Below are 15,551 nucleotides of genomic sequence, written 5' to 3'. Positions count from 1 at the left end.
GTTCAGCGGCTGGTCCGTGTCTTGGTGGTCGTTCGAGCGCTGAGGTACCAGTGGAGGTTGTTCAGCCTTGGTCTTTAGTTTTTTTCCCTAGAGCATTATCTTCCGATTTTAAATGTAGCTACAGGCTACAAACTTATGTATTCTCCAAGAGAAAAAAAAAAAAAACCGCATAGGTGCCTGAACATTAGTTAGAGTATGTATGTCAGCCCTCCGCCTTGGTATTTACACAGCTTTGGTGGGGTGTGGTAGTGGTTAAATTTGCTTCACACATTTGGGATTTTCATTGTCACCATAAGGAACAGGAACTTGCCTCCCCCCCCCCCAATTCTGTTACAAAATCGAAATAAAGGAGCAATTGATTGTATTTGGGAAGATACCCTAAGCAGTCGGCCAAGTCAGGTAGGAATATATTTGGTGAGCATGTGGTTGTAGGCAACCTCCTTCATAAAGTTTTCTGTCTTTAAATTATTTGCCTCACCAGTCTAAATTTTTATGTAGCTTGTAGTCTTGTTTTTAAAATGACTCGAATAATTATTTATTAAAACAATGTGATAACAGTAGTACTAATGTTGCATCATTTTAGTGAATGTTTGTTTCCCTTAGCTGGACAATTGGCTTTTTCATGAAAATCATGCTCATGTTCATATATCATCCAAATCCTGAATGGTATGCAATGTTTCTGTAATGGAACACTTTTTCCAGAATGGGTGTCAGTTGCTTGTGAGCAGATAGGGTATGTAGAAGATGAAAGATAGCTTTCGATTAATTGGTGTTATCTGTGCTGTCTGTGACCTTGCAGCAACTGAACTCTGTTACCCTCAACCACGGAGTTGTTATTCTGAGAATTTCAAGCTAAAACATACACTAGTACACAAAAAGTTGATGTATGTAGTGGGGAGTCTGGGTAAACTACAAGTTTCAGGAATATTTGTGTTACTTCATAACTAGGATTCTTAAGGTTAAACTTAAGAAATTAAGGCATATTTCAGTTAGTTGTCAGGACAGCTAATAGTGTGCAAATTACCTCAATTTTGCCCTTTCTGTTGAGGAGGCAGAGTGAGAGGGAAAAGAGGGAGAACCTGTTATCCCATATGAAATGTTCATAACCGATATTTTACTTAGTTACTGTCTGCTTCCTACTAGGTGTTACTGTGAGGCAGAGGTAAGGTTTCTGCTTATATTTTTTTGTTTCAGAATTCATTTGTGTATAAGACTACCTTGAAATTTAACCATATAGAAGACTTAAGGAGTCTTGACATGGCATACTCAATGAGCTTGTTGGGTGTTTCCATTCCTTCAGATGCTTTGATTGCATTTCACTTATGTGTACCTAAATCTTGCTAGGTTTTTAAGGCTTCAAATCTGAACAGTTACACTGTCCCTGTAATATGTTTGCCAAAGCAAGCAACATGCAGATCTTGCAAAGATGCCTCAAACCACTCTTTATTTTTAGAAAAGAACTACAAAGTTCCTTGAAAAATATTGAGAGGGTTTGTATATGCTTATTCTTCCAGCTACTCATGGTGGCTCTTCGGGATCTGTTCAATATCCTAGCAGGTACCCACCCTCCCCTGCCTTCATTCCTCTAGCAAAGGGTTCTGGTTTATCTTGTGTAATAGAGAAATCTGCTCTGAGGGAACTTGGCTCTATTATATCTTAATACTCACTCTGACATGAACTTCCTTGCCACCTCTGAGTTGCCTGTCAGGTCAAGATTACTCATTAGGTGCTTTGTCACCTGGTTACTGTTACCTGATGTCCTTTAGATGTGATAGGTCTAAGAATGTACTTCCTTCCCATTACTCTTTAAATGTTTTAATTTAAAAAACAAGAAGCCCAAAGTTAGTCCTGGTTATGTAACTTCATACCGCCCACCCCCAGATAACAGTACTAATTTAAGTTGTTTTGCTGATTTTAAATTTGCAAGTCCAATACGCTGTGAGCTTTTGTCACTTTCCTCTCTCACTGTAAGTGCCCTCTTAGGTCTATCTGAAAAGAACTGCACTGAATTGAAGTGGTACTTCAGTGCTTCTTCAAAAGAATTGAAGAAAAAAAAGCTGTCTTCCTAATTTATGCTGTTCATGTTGCCAGACTGGACTTCAGAGTAGTTCAGCTATTATGGCAGGCAGCTTGGAGCAGATCATGTATTTGCTGTGTGCTAATGAGGAATATTCAAATTTCAAGCTGGAAATGTGTTTGTCTTCAAGCTTGAGCAGTATATATCTACTGTTACCCTTATAGTTTTGATGTTGAAGCATTTGATAATGCAGTCATAGTTATTAGAAGATGTAATTTCTGTGGTTTCAGCTTTGTTTCACTGTAGTGCATAGTTATGCTGGATTTATCATGCTGTGGAAAAGTTCCTCTATAATTCTCATACATATTTCTAGTGCACAACTAGAATATATAGACATGTGGTTAAGAAGAAAGTAGTATTTTGTTGGAGAGATTAATTATGTTTTGGGTATCTTGACTTTTAAGAGCTTATTTTCAAATTCCTTGATTTACTGTTCTTCAGTGGTCTCTAAGCCAGGGTTATAGAAAGTCATTTCATCAAGTCTGTTCCTTTGGTAACACTCTTAAAAATGGCAACTAACAGGTACTCCAGGGAGTTACTGATAAAATTCTGAGAAATCCAGCTATGGCATAACCTGTCAGTAGGAAAATTTAATCTAAGGTGAGTCAGTCAGCTGTTGGTCTATGACCTGATAAAATATGAATTAGGTTTAGTCCTGTCAGCAAAGCTCTAGAAGTTGTTGCTATCAATGTAAGTGTTCAGTTATATCTTAAATCTTACTAAATCAGGCCTCACATTGTGTCAGCAAATTTCATGGGTTAGCTGTTACATCAGTATCTTCAACTGATAATCTCTCTGTAGTCTCATTGTTGCAAAGCCAAATCATTTAAGATCGCAAGTGGCCAGTGGTTGAATCCCAGCCTGTGTAGACTTTTTTTTCTCCAATTCAGACCTTCATTCCTAACTGTAACAGCTGCTGATGGGGAAAAAAAAAAAATCTAAGTGAATGAAGTAAAGATAAGGGGCTGTTTGTGCTTAGGTGATTAGGGAAGAAAATCTTACCTATCAGCAGTACTACAAATGCCAGTGACTAACTGTGGAGCATTTCTGTATTGGTGTGAACTCAAGCTCTTGGACAGGGTATCTCTTTTTCTCCTCTATACCCCATAATGGACTTCTAATTTGTTCAGAGAGGAGCCTAGTTAGCATTGCACATACCCCCTTCAGACTCTCTGATCTACATAGCTCTTGCTGCACAGTATGTTTGAGACATACCAGAAGGTAGTTTACTACCTTCAGTGTTACCCCAGTGAAGCAGAAGAATGATGAGTTCTTGCTTTTGATCATAGAGTGTCATGCATCACTAGATGGCTTTCCAGGCTCCCAGCTGGAGGCCTGCTTTTAGATGTTACTTGCCTTCAAGAAGGAGACAGGAGTCTTTGGCACCATTTTGCTTTTCTAGTAGCAAAGTAGTTATCACTGTTACAGTTATTGTAAGAATAATCTAATATCTATGTTGCTTTTCTTCCTGAGAGCATCTTTTAAAGAAAACATAAACCTCTCATTTTGCTGCCTTTTCTCCTACCCTGGTCTTCCCTCTTTGATAGGTAAGCCTTCCCTGGCCTTCACACATGATCTATTACAATGGCTGTATTGTTGCTAAGCTGTACATTTTGATGTCCCACAACCTTCATCTCTTGTCAGCTTTCACAGGAGTGATGCATTGGGACGTGGATTCTCTTTTAGCTTTATGTGATGCAGAACCGCATCTTCCAGCCACAAAAGTTGGTATTTTTTAACACAAAATACTTCCCTTTCCTCTTTGGTGCTAGAATTTGATTGGGTTTTTTCTGGCACTCAGAGTTGGGTTTGCTGTAATGAAACTCGGGACAGTGACTCTAGCAGGCACTGTTCAGGTTGTACAAAGAAAAGATTGGTTTGAGTCCCACAGCCCAAGAATGCTGCTTCTGCCTCACGGTGAGTGCTGCACAGAAGACATCTCTGGTGAATGTTTAGTCAGGACCACTGCAAGTACAAGACCTCCAAATCCAAAGAATCTTAGCCAACATATTGGTAATCTTAGCAGCTCATTTAGGAATGTTCCTGTTTCTTTACCTGAGTTAATATCTGAAAAAAAAAAAAATGCCACAGGATAAATCCCTGTAGTTTCTCTAGCTTGCTTTACAGTTTGTGACCAAAGGAGGTGCTAAAATCAAGATGCATTTACTGCGTCCTCCTGTACTGTGATAGCCTAGTGGGTCTCGAGGCCAAAGTTAGACTAATCTGGCATGCTTTGCTCTTAACAAATCCATGTTTGCTGTTGTTTTCCTCTAGTTATCTTCTAGGGAATTGCAAAAGATGTTTTTTGTTCACTGAGAATTGATGCTAAGCAGACTACCTCCCAGACTGCTCCTATTTGCCTGTATTTTTGGAGACAGGAATGACATTTGTCCTTTTTTGGTCTTCTGATCCTTTGCTAGGCCTCTGTGAACCTCAATGATTCTGGCTAGTATTCTCAGTACTTTAAGAAGAGATCTTCAGACTGGTTGGCTCTGATGAAATTTGATTCATTTTTTGAGGAAGTATTGTTCTTTCTGTATTCAGGCCACCTGATCACTCCATTGTTACTGTGCTAGTCATGTTAATGGCTGGTCATGTTTCATATTTTTTAATGAAGATGGCTGTGAAAAAGGCAGTTAGATAAAAATTGAAGGGTTGTTTTGGAGGAGACCATTAAAATGCTTTTCCCCAGACTGCAAATTTAAAATTTTTAGCTATAGTTACCATATGGGTTCTGGAGAAAGGAAGTAAATGAAATTACTAGGCCTTAATCCTTAAGGATTTCAAAGATTGTAGTTAAAACTATAGTGGGAGAGAGAGCTCAATTTTTAGTATCATTCAGGTGTATTATGAATGAAATGCAAACAATTTAAAAGCATCCATGTTCCCATCTTGAATTTGTTGCTGTCATGTAAGGGTCACTTTGTTAACCATTAATGAAATGAGTCCCCAGATGCATGTAACAAGCTGCACACATACACAGGTTACTGCAGCAGGTCAACTTCAGAACGTCTGTCCAGGCAGTCGTGTACTGAGATTGATGGATGAGCAGACAGTTTTTTAAGTGCCTGCCTTGGATTTATGATTGTGACAGTCCCCAGTGTAGCATCTTTTTCTTCCAGAGACCATGAAGTTTGGAAGTAGCAAAGTGCTTTTGACTCAGAAAAAAAGCTGGAAATGCAGATACCTGTTAGACAGCAAAGACCCATGCTGTTTCCTGGTGTCCAGTATGGGGTTGTTCAGTATGTTATAATCTACAGGACCTTTAGGAAGATCTAAGTGACTTGAGAAATGCTTTTGAAATACAAGTAGCTGCTATGTAGGTTCATGTGTAGAAATTGGTAACTTTTTTTTTTTAATTCCTGTTTTCCTGAATTTTAACTTTTTTTGACTATTGTTGTTGGGCAGAGATGCTGGAAGTTATTTCGTTACCTGACTGCTCCTGAAGCCAGCTGGATTTAGCAACATGTTCCAGCCTTTGGATTAGACCTCTAGTGTCCCCTATCCAGGTGGGAATGGAATTCTTTCTTAACCAGTCATTTGTTTTTATTTTAATCACTAAATAACTTATGTTTAATCCTTTAGGGAAACTGGCTTATCTTTCAGATAAAGCATTGGAAGTGTTCTCTATGCCAGAATGAAACCATTAGCTTGTGTATCATTTTCAGAGCTGAAAGGAAGTTAGTATGCAGTGAGAATATACATTTCTTGGGTCTTTACTGGGTTTGAGAGAACTCAGATTTCCACACAGATTTATTAGACCTTCCAGTCATAGAGAGCCTTCTCCTGATCTGCCTTGCTTAATGCCTTGTCTCTAGTGAATTTTGGCCACTGTTGTAGCTGCACAGGAGAGAGCCCCCATTGTAGACAGAAATGAAGGATCTTTGAGGCGTGAACGGGTCCTATTCATTTCCATAATGGAGTTCTAACAATAAAGTCTGGCAAACGTAGATTGTTTTAGCAGGAAACAGCCCTTTATTCTTGGCAGGGCTTGGGTAGAGTCCCACCATTCTTTCCCCCTCTGGTCCTTGCTTTCAGTCTCTTGGTGGAGCCTGTTTTTTCTCTTGAGAGACTTCTGTTTTCATTAACTTGTTTTTGTACAGTGAGTTTAATGAAAGATGCTACTCTGGCAGTCCTGGATGTTGAAGTTTTGTGTAAATTTCTCTGGTGCATACGTTGGACAAACATACTGTGAATTGTACAGTCTGTAGTGGATCACCTCTGTCTCTAGACCGCAGACTGGGGGTCTTGTTTTAATGCTGTTTCATTGGCAGATAGAATTTCCATTTACTAATACAGCAAGTGCTATTCTAGACATTCAACAATTACTTTTTCCATGACACAAGTTGTGGTTTATGCTGGGACTCTAGGGTTAGATGAACAAACATTTTGTGGAGTTGACTCGAGTTACAGTAGGATCAGAAGTTGAAGTGAAGAAAACCCCTAAACATTAAGTCAGTTAAGTCACCTTAGATCGTATATTTTTTGAGCTCTGCTGAGTTCGTGAGTAGTGAATTGGAATTGTTTTCCTTTTGGTTATTTGAGCTGTTGACTGTAACAATACCATTCTTGGAGTCCCCAACTCAGACAAATCACATAGCAGATTTTTATAATTTTCTCTTGTATCAGGCAAATCTATGTATCCATTGGACAGGATTACAAACATTTTTGCCCCAGAGATGTCCACCTTGAGAGTGTGCTGAAGTTCTCACTGCTAGGGAAAGGAAATATATATATATTTGCATATATGTATACACACACACACAAATATACAATGAAGTATATATACTTACTTTTTCATTTCCCTCATTCTTGGGCTGAAATGTGATGATTGCTACCAGAAGTGAAATGTCTGCTTTTACTTTTAACTTCGAGTTCTTCGAATTGTGCTAGGGCTTGGTTCTACTTCTTGGAGCTGGCAGAAGTAATGGAAAGGTGAAGTTTACCCAATTGCTTTGGTGATGTCTGCACAATATCTGAATGAAGAATTAGTGTTGTGTGGAGGGAGCACTAACAGGGGTTTCCTCAATTTTCATGGTCTTGCACATAGGTCATGTTATAAACTCCTGCCAGGATGCTGATGTTATCTTCATAACCAGGCAGATAAAACCCTGCTATGCTTCATTTGTATTTAGATGGCACTTTCATAACTGTACAGACTAGGAACTTTTTTTTGTTTAGACTACCTTGTTTATAGATGAGGGATTTGGAGCCTTACAGTGCACATTAGAAGGTGAATTAAGTGCTTCTTGTTGATATTTCCAAGTGGGAAATAGCTCATCTAGATCACCTACTTAGGTGGGTGTTAATATTTACGTTCCTGCGCAGAAAGATCCCAGGGTTGGATAGTGCTAAGTTTCCATTTTTGAGGCTCAGAGCTCCTGTATAACTCTTCTAATTCCCAGAAGTATTCAGAAGCTAAAGTGAGATGAAACTGTATACATTCTCCCACTCTGACAGATGGAGTATATGTAGTTTTGAATCCCATCAACTGTCATTTCTGGTCACATACACTCAGTGACAATCAAATATTATACCTTGGTCTTCATAGTGTCCTCCTCACAATCTGGATGCTGAACTATTAATCTCATTTGGAAGGTTGTTGGCCAGCATCCAAAAAATGAATTGCTAGCATCTTCACAACTTCCTAGGCTCACATTATCTTTTTTTTACTTTTGCCAGGTGCATAGTTCAGACTTTGGAATCTGCCATGTTAGCTGTGCCTTGGAAAAGATACAGCAACATTTCCCTGTTAATAAAAGACTCCAGGTTTCCTGATGATCTCACCAAAGATTCACATAGCAACTATTTCTGTCACTTGCTTTCACACTTGTAGATACTCTAATATCCCTGTCTTTTGGCAGTGAGATTGCTACGTGGCCTGTTTTGAGCTTATCCAACAGCAGGAACAGTTCTTTTCAGGGATTCTGCCTTAATCCTAGGTCTCATGGGCATTCACTTTTTTGCTTACTGGCGTGGCTTTTTACATTAACAACAGCAAAGAAATATGAGGAGGTACAAACTTTTGATGACAGAACCATGTTATGCTATCCTTCCTAAATATAATTTTTTATAGCCACATCAAAGTTTCTTTCAAAGGTGGTCTTTGACTTCTACTTGAATTGGGTTATCCATTTGCAAATATTTTTCTTGAAATCACATACTTGCCAAGATGTGGAAAGACTTTACTTAATAGGCATCCATAGGGTGCTTTCCGTTTGTATGGAAGAACAAAACAGTTTCAAACATTTCAAAGCCTCTTTGTTGCTTATGTAAAGGGAATGAGGGGTCCAGCCCTCTGAATTCCTGACCGAATCTCATTTTGCATCTCTGCTGGCAACAAATTAGCCCATGTAATTGCTGCCACCAAGAATGAGTACACATTCCACTCTTCATACACTTCCACTGTTTTTTTGGTTTCTTTTTCTGCAAGATAACCATATTGGAAGAGTTAAAGCAATGTCAGCACTTTGCATGTTCAGCAAGCATTAAGCCAGGTCAGAACAGCCAAAGGTGCTGTCACTCCCTTCAGAGGGACGTTTTTACAGTTGGCCATGCAACATTGATTGTAAGCCTCTAGTATAATACTTGCCAGTACTCAGAGGAAAATGGTATATTACACAACTCTGGGATACCTGCAGTACAAATAGTCAGCTGCTTTTACACTAACGTACTCCAAAGGGTACACCCAAATTGAGAGTTGGTAATTGTCTGGCTTCCTGTGGGCCAGTTTGAATAATACAAGTAAATTAGCAGGGGAGAGCTCATCTTTAAAACAAAGCAGTGAGTGTCACACATGAACTAGGGAATTTGTAATTTGACATTTCTGGGCTCAAGGTATGTAATAAGTGGGACCGTAACTACCGTTTGCTGTGACTTGGGTGGTGTGTGCTGTGGCCATTCTAGTCTCACAGGTAATGTTCTATAAACTTCTACGTACTTTAGGTCTCAAACATGATAACCCTTAATTGTACTGCTACAAATCCTTACCTGTATTGCTTTTGTTTTTACATTCCTTAGATCCTAGTGACCAAGGGGCAGACTTTTTTAAGCAGCATTTTATTGTGCTAGTGGCTGAAGATGCTAGTGCTCGTTAGATATCAGTTCTACAAGAACTTCTTCTTGTGTAAGCAAAGAATTTGCTCTGTATGCAGAAAACTTCATCAGTCGTAAATTCAGTCTGCTTGTTCAATGGAAATACAGACACTACACTCATCCTGTCTTCAACTCAACCTTAGATTAAATTCCTTAAGAAGAGACTATAGCTTTTATTGATCCTTTACTTCTTGGGGTCACTACTTGTATCTGAACTAGGGCATCCAGATGAGCTTCTGTGCTCCTGGACACAGGAACATGCCTTGGCTACATCCTCTTGGAGGGCAAGACCTGAGCACAAATGAACCTCTCTGTCTTTGTCCCCCTCATCTGTTCCTCATCCATTGTTTGTCCTTTCTGTGGAAACAGCCCATTCTGGTGATTTCAGGACCAACCTGCACTGATAAAACCAGTTTAAATATAGTCTGTAAGTATTGTCTGTCTTCAGAAAGTTTTTTAAATTCTGTAAAAGTCCCTGATATGAGTATGATTATTATGTTGAAAACATTTAAATTGATAGAATTCTCTTCAGCATAGACAAGGAGGACCAGCTGTAGCATTTTCTTTGTGCATGTGTGCACCATTAGGGAATTTGCTGAGACTTCCACATCCTAAGGCCTCTCAGCAGCCATCAGGTGGTTTTAAAACTTTCCTTTTCACCTCAGATGAATTTCAGGCAGTGACCACAAGGTGAAAGTTTTTGAACAGCTGTGTTAATTTTGGCCCCATGTGAAATGAAGCCAACTTTTCATTGCTACAGGAAATTGCCAAATAAAATAATGGAGAGGAAATGAACTACTCTCTGAGTTTCTAGGACAATATTCTGAAGAAACATAGTAATTCCAAACAAAAAATATTTTTTAAAAAACATCCCTCTAGATGTAAGTCGATAGTCTTTGTTTATATCCCATAGGGCAATCTTGGTAGCAAGCAGACTCCTCACTTGAACAAAATATATAAAAAAATAAAATAAACTCTCTTTCAGCTAGAGGTCAGAGAAGGAGCAAAAGTGATCAGATGTTTTTAAGAGATTTGGATACTACTGTGATCAAAAACATAAAACTTCTTTAATTTCTCTGGGAGGGAAGTATTTAGTTATGGGGGCATTCTTTAGCTTTTTGTTTTGCTTTAAGATTGTGATGTTTTCGGTACTTAAAATGGTTTCATTTATTAACTTAGAAGATCAACATTTCATATATCAAATAACCTATGTTTATAAGTTAGAAATACAATACACTTTTCTCTACATTTTGACAGTAATGCCTGTATCATAGCAAAATGAGCACTAATTCTTCACTTGTTGCTATCAGTTTTATTCTATTAAAGTAGTGTACGCTTCTGAATGTAGGTGTATACCAGTTTACAAGTATTAAATGTTCACCTGTATTTCACATCTCTTGACAACATGGAGTGGTTTTTCAAAGCATATCAGTGTTCAGCTGCTACCTGTGAGAAGGCCTCAATTCTTAAATTTTGTTAAATGCAGGTAGAAAGACTTTAATCTTAAAATGCCATGAGATCTAGCCTATCTAAATAGAAGTCTAATTTCTCTTCCATCCTCTTTGGTCGTTGCATTTTGATGTTAATCATGCCTATATTAGGTCATAGGCTCAGAGGACCAGAAGAGACCCAACTAGAGGTGATCTGGTTCTTCCCTGGCCCAAAATAAAAATCAGCTGCCCCTACATCTTTATCAACACTCTCATGTATTTTTTATTTTTTTTTAATAAAGAACCTCTCTAAGCACTCTTCTGAAATGTTTTCTTACTGTTGAAAAGTTTTCTTTACATCTGGTCTGAATCTTTCTTACTGCAACTTAAGCTCATTGTTTCTTACCCTATTAACCATGGTCCCAAAAGTCATATGTGGAAGGCTACATATTTAAGGCATGTTTAAGACCTTGTCACTCCACAGTCTTCCTTCCACTGGACTAAACCTCAGTTCTTTCAGGCTTTCCTCCATAGTCTTATTTCTGAGGTCTTTCACTGGACTTGACTGTACTTCTATGGCCTCTTTTCTACCACTGTTTTGAAACACAGGACCTAAAACATCTCCCAGTGCTCCAGCTTGAAGCCATCCTGAGTTGGATGAGTAAATTGTTTTGTGTCTTCTGGATTTTAACCCTGTTCATATATTCCTGTGCAACTTTTGCTGTATTTTGTACAAGTGGTGGTTTTGCAGTAGCATGATACTGATTCATACTCGCCTTCTAAAATGGTACAAACTCCAGATCCTGTTCTACAGTTGTTGCCTGGACAGCTGTTCTCCTTCCTGTGTTTGGGCAGTTGAGTAGTCCTTTCTGTATAGATCCAGGTACCTTTGGGGAAATAGCATCCTGGTTTTTTAGACTCTTTCTTCACTTTGTCAATATAATTTTGAGCCCTTATCATCCTTCCACCTTGGTGTCATCTGCAGGTTTAATGAATACTCTTTATTTCATCATCCAGATTACTCATGAAGATATTAAAATATTAAATAATACTTGACCCAACAGAAAACCCTGTAAAACTGTGTTTGGTATATCTTTCCACAACCACTATAAGCCATCAATAAGTGCCATTTGGGTTTTTTTCTGTCTGTCCAGTTCCACCCACAGCATATATTATGTTTGAGGTGCTATTTCTTTAGCTTGTGGGAAACTGAGATAATATTGGAACTTAATGAAAATCAGGATATAACCTGTAGTACTTCTCCATTTTAGCATCTGTTGTGCTATAGAAGGTTGAGTGATCTGACATCACTAGTTCTTGAGAAATACTGCTGTCTGCTGTTTATAGCTGTAATTTCTTGTAAGTTCTTTATTTGTTCCTGTATTTTTCCAAGAACTGAAGTTAAGCTGACTGATGGGGAGTAACTCCACTTAGGTGAGGTCCCAGAGCGGAGCTTGAGACTCTCTGCTCGCTCCCTGGGCTGCTGCCGCTGTGCCAGTGTGCTTTCTGCCGGCCCACGGGGCTGCAGCTGGATCAGGAGGAAGGCAGACCTGGTGGGTGCTTCGAAGAACTGTTTCCAGAAGGCATCTGTGCCCTCAAATTTTAATTTGATTGCTGCTACTTCAGCCACACTGTTCAATGAACAGTAAAGTAGTTTTTCTATGGATTTGTGTCTTAGGGGTGTTCTCTACAGTGTAATAAGTCTGTGTCTCTTCTCCCTCGCCTTTTCCCTTGTGCCATCTTCTCCAAGCAATGCCTACAGTACTCAAACTATCAAATTTTCAGCTTTGAGCATTGTGTGTGTCATCTAATGGATTTGGAAGCAGCATGTACTGAACTGGCCTGACCTTCATTCCTTGCCTGGCTGGCCAGAATGGTCCTGCTGATAGTTCAGCACACTTAGCTCCTGCTGCAGCCTCCTGTCAGTGAGGCACTAATTTGGTTTCTCTCTTAGCACCTTACTTGTGTGGTAGTAAGAACCTAGGGTTATTAAGTCCTTTACCCTTTCACTGAGTCTGGGTGAAATGGGCTGATAAGGCCTGCAGTTAATGTTTGTGGTTAGGTAGTTTGATTGGAGAAGCTTTATTGCCTTAGCTTAAAAAAGGGAAGTAAATGGTTTGAGGATCGTTGATGCAGGGTTAGGACTGATAGGCTGCTGCCTGTCTCGGACCATCTGAGACCTTTAATTGCAGTTCTGTGTAAGCCTTTGAAAACTGGGAGGTGCAGAAGTAGTGCATGTGTCAGTGTGCGTATGACCTGCTCTTTGTAACTGCTCAGCTTTGAGCAGGAGCTGTAACATGCTGTCCTTCCAGGTGATGTGGAGAACTGTAGGGAGGGAGCACAGCACAAAAAAATAAGACTGTTAGGCTGTGTCCTTGCTAAGGAAGACATCGTGGTTTAGAATAAGATTGGTGAGCACCGTTGGCTGCATGCAGACCCAGTACTTGGTTCCTTCACCGGCTGTGCACAAACCCTTCCCGCTCTGTCAGATGTTATCACCGCTTCTTGTCCTAGAACCTCTGCAGAGTACTTGAGCCAGCTCTTCTGTTTTGTAGACTGCTGGCTGCTCAAAAGTCCCCTAGCCAGAGTTTGTATAACCTATTTCACTCGGCACGGGAGGGAAGGGTCCGTGGTTGCCTCCGGTCCAGAGGTACCTTCTGTTGCGTGGCGGTGTGAACTGCGGCAACCTGCTGTAGATAATCCTTGCGTCTGTCAGTACAGCTGTCACTAGCACATTGAGTGGCACGTGGAGCTCATAAAGGCAAATGAGAGGATACATTTGCGGGACGCAGCATACCACATTAAAGGATCCATTTGCTTAGTCATCTTTAACAAGGCAGCATGAGAGGGCAGCCTAACCCAAATGCAGTTATACTGTATTCTTTTGCTAGCCCTAGAGGGCAGAGTTAAATTTATAGGGTGGGGTTAGTATGTGCTGTGAATGTTCCTCCTTTAAATGTGTTTCTGATTTTAAATATAAATATTAAAATCTTACTTAGGTTTAAATATAAATGCATTTGACATTCAAGAAAAGGGTACCAGGCAGTGCTGTTTAAATCTTAATATAGTTCAGTTTCTGGGCAATGAGTTAATCCTTTCTCAGAAGCTATTTATCTGAAAACTTGCTCTGGTCTAAATATATTTCCTTCTAATTTGACGTTAGATCTTTAATCCCTAATTTAAGAATTAAGCATGACGAAATAGCATTTGTACCAGATGAATTTGATGTATTGGATTACCAGATCAAGATAAACACGTTTTAAAGTTTTCTACAGCAAGTCTGCTGAGAAGTAATTGCTTAAAAAGCAATAAATGAAGCAAAGTCTGTAGTACATAGACTGCTTCTAAGTTTCCCTTTTCCTTAAGTTTTTTTTCTATCTCTAATAACATTAACACTTAAATTGTCCCAATTAGGCTTTAAAATTTATGCTTTAGCTAGTAAAATCTGACTCGTCTGGTTTCCCTTCATTTTGCTGCTTAATAGCTGTCTGAAGACAGGTTTTGCTAAGCCAATATTAATAGGCGAGCGTATCATTTTAGGAATGAGAGCTTTGAAGTTGCAAAGTATTAATGAGGGAAATAAAAAAAATTGTAGACAGATGCAAAAGATGCAGTAGTTGGGGAACTTTTGTCAGCCAAAGAATTTCTTTTGTCTCTGAGGTTGAGGCAAGTTTCGGCGGGGGGAGGGGGGAGTGTCTTCCCTTTTTGATCCCTGTTGGGCGGATCTTCATGTTTGAAATTTCAAATTTTCCAATTTGTATGTTTTACTCATGTCTGTGTTTTGTTTAATGCTGGTCTTTCTTCCCTTTGACTTTCACATTTTCTTTTTCCTCTGGCAAATTTCAGCTTGCTTCATTTTGGGACAACTAGGGTGAAATGAACCACCACGGATAAAATTATAACAAGAAGAGCAAAGTCTGTGAATGATCCTTTGCTGCTTCCTGAGTTGTTCCAGTCTCATTAATCAGTGCTGGTGCTGTAGAGGCTGTGTGGTGTGTTATGTCGCCAGCACAGCAGCTTCTCCGTCCCTTTCCCCCACCCCCTGCGTGCCTACACAGTGGGGAAAACTAGAGAGGGAAGCCATCAATCTTTCCTGTCGTAGATGTCAGCAGTGATTCTCCTGTCGACTTCCTGCTCTCTCCGTCGTGCCCACCACCTGTGTTTAGAATTAGTTCTGATGCTGCAGATCTCACTTGGCTCTTCACCTGTTCTGCCCTGACTAAATAGCTGTTAAAATAAAGCAGAGCGGCTAAATGCTATAGCATGTGAATAGTAACCACCACTGTGGGTTGTGGGGTGATGTCTGTTGCAGCTGCTATTGTACAGCTGCTGTTGTAATACTGTTATAACTTTCTGTAACAGCATATTTTTGGGGTCTGAAATCTCTTGCATGTGTTTCAGCCCAAAGGTGAGCTTGTGAGCAAGTCTTTTTTTTTTTTTTTTTTTTTAAATTAAAGATGGAAGTATTTGTTAAATACATTATAGAGAGGCATAAGCCTATCTCCGATCAGTTAGCTTGCTGGGATAGATTTATGAACAAAGTCCAAAGAAATTAATTAGTCTGAAGCTTTGTCCTTAACCTTCAGTTACTCAAAGGATACAATTAGCAAAAGACTCTTTGGGATTTGATTTTTATATCTCTATATCTGGCTGATGGGAGTCTTGAAAATATAAGTGTCCGTCTCCCCCATCACTGGGTAGATTGAGAAGCTGAGATATACTGCCTCTATACTTCTAGGGTGGGATTAATGTCATCATCTTATGGTCTGTTGCGTTAAATAATAGGTTTAAACTGGACTCTAACCAGCCAAATGTTTATGTATACTTTTACATAATTGTATAAATGTTTTCCTATACCAAATTAAAAGGAGAAAGCAATCCTGAGAGTTGCCTGTCTGTTGGCAGCTTTCTCCTACCTCCTTGCATGGGTGCTAGCTTTTTCTGTTTTT

The 15,551-nt window shown here is 39.4% G+C and overlaps 1 protein-coding gene across 1 annotated transcript in view; it reads left to right on the top strand.

Annotated features, from left to right (window-relative positions):
- Positions 1-15,551, top strand: part of WARS2 (tryptophanyl tRNA synthetase 2, mitochondrial) — a 41,709-nt gene that overhangs the window by 557 nt on the left and 25,601 nt on the right. The window lies entirely within an intron of this gene.

This window comes from Haliaeetus leucocephalus, unplaced genomic scaffold, assembly GCF_000737465.1.
Source record: "Haliaeetus leucocephalus isolate CR32 unplaced genomic scaffold, Haliaeetus_leucocephalus-4.0 Scaffold228, whole genome shotgun sequence".
Classification (NCBI taxonomy): Eukaryota; Metazoa; Chordata; class Aves; order Accipitriformes; family Accipitridae; genus Haliaeetus; species Haliaeetus leucocephalus.
This window is presented reverse-complemented; position numbering and strand designations above follow the sequence as displayed.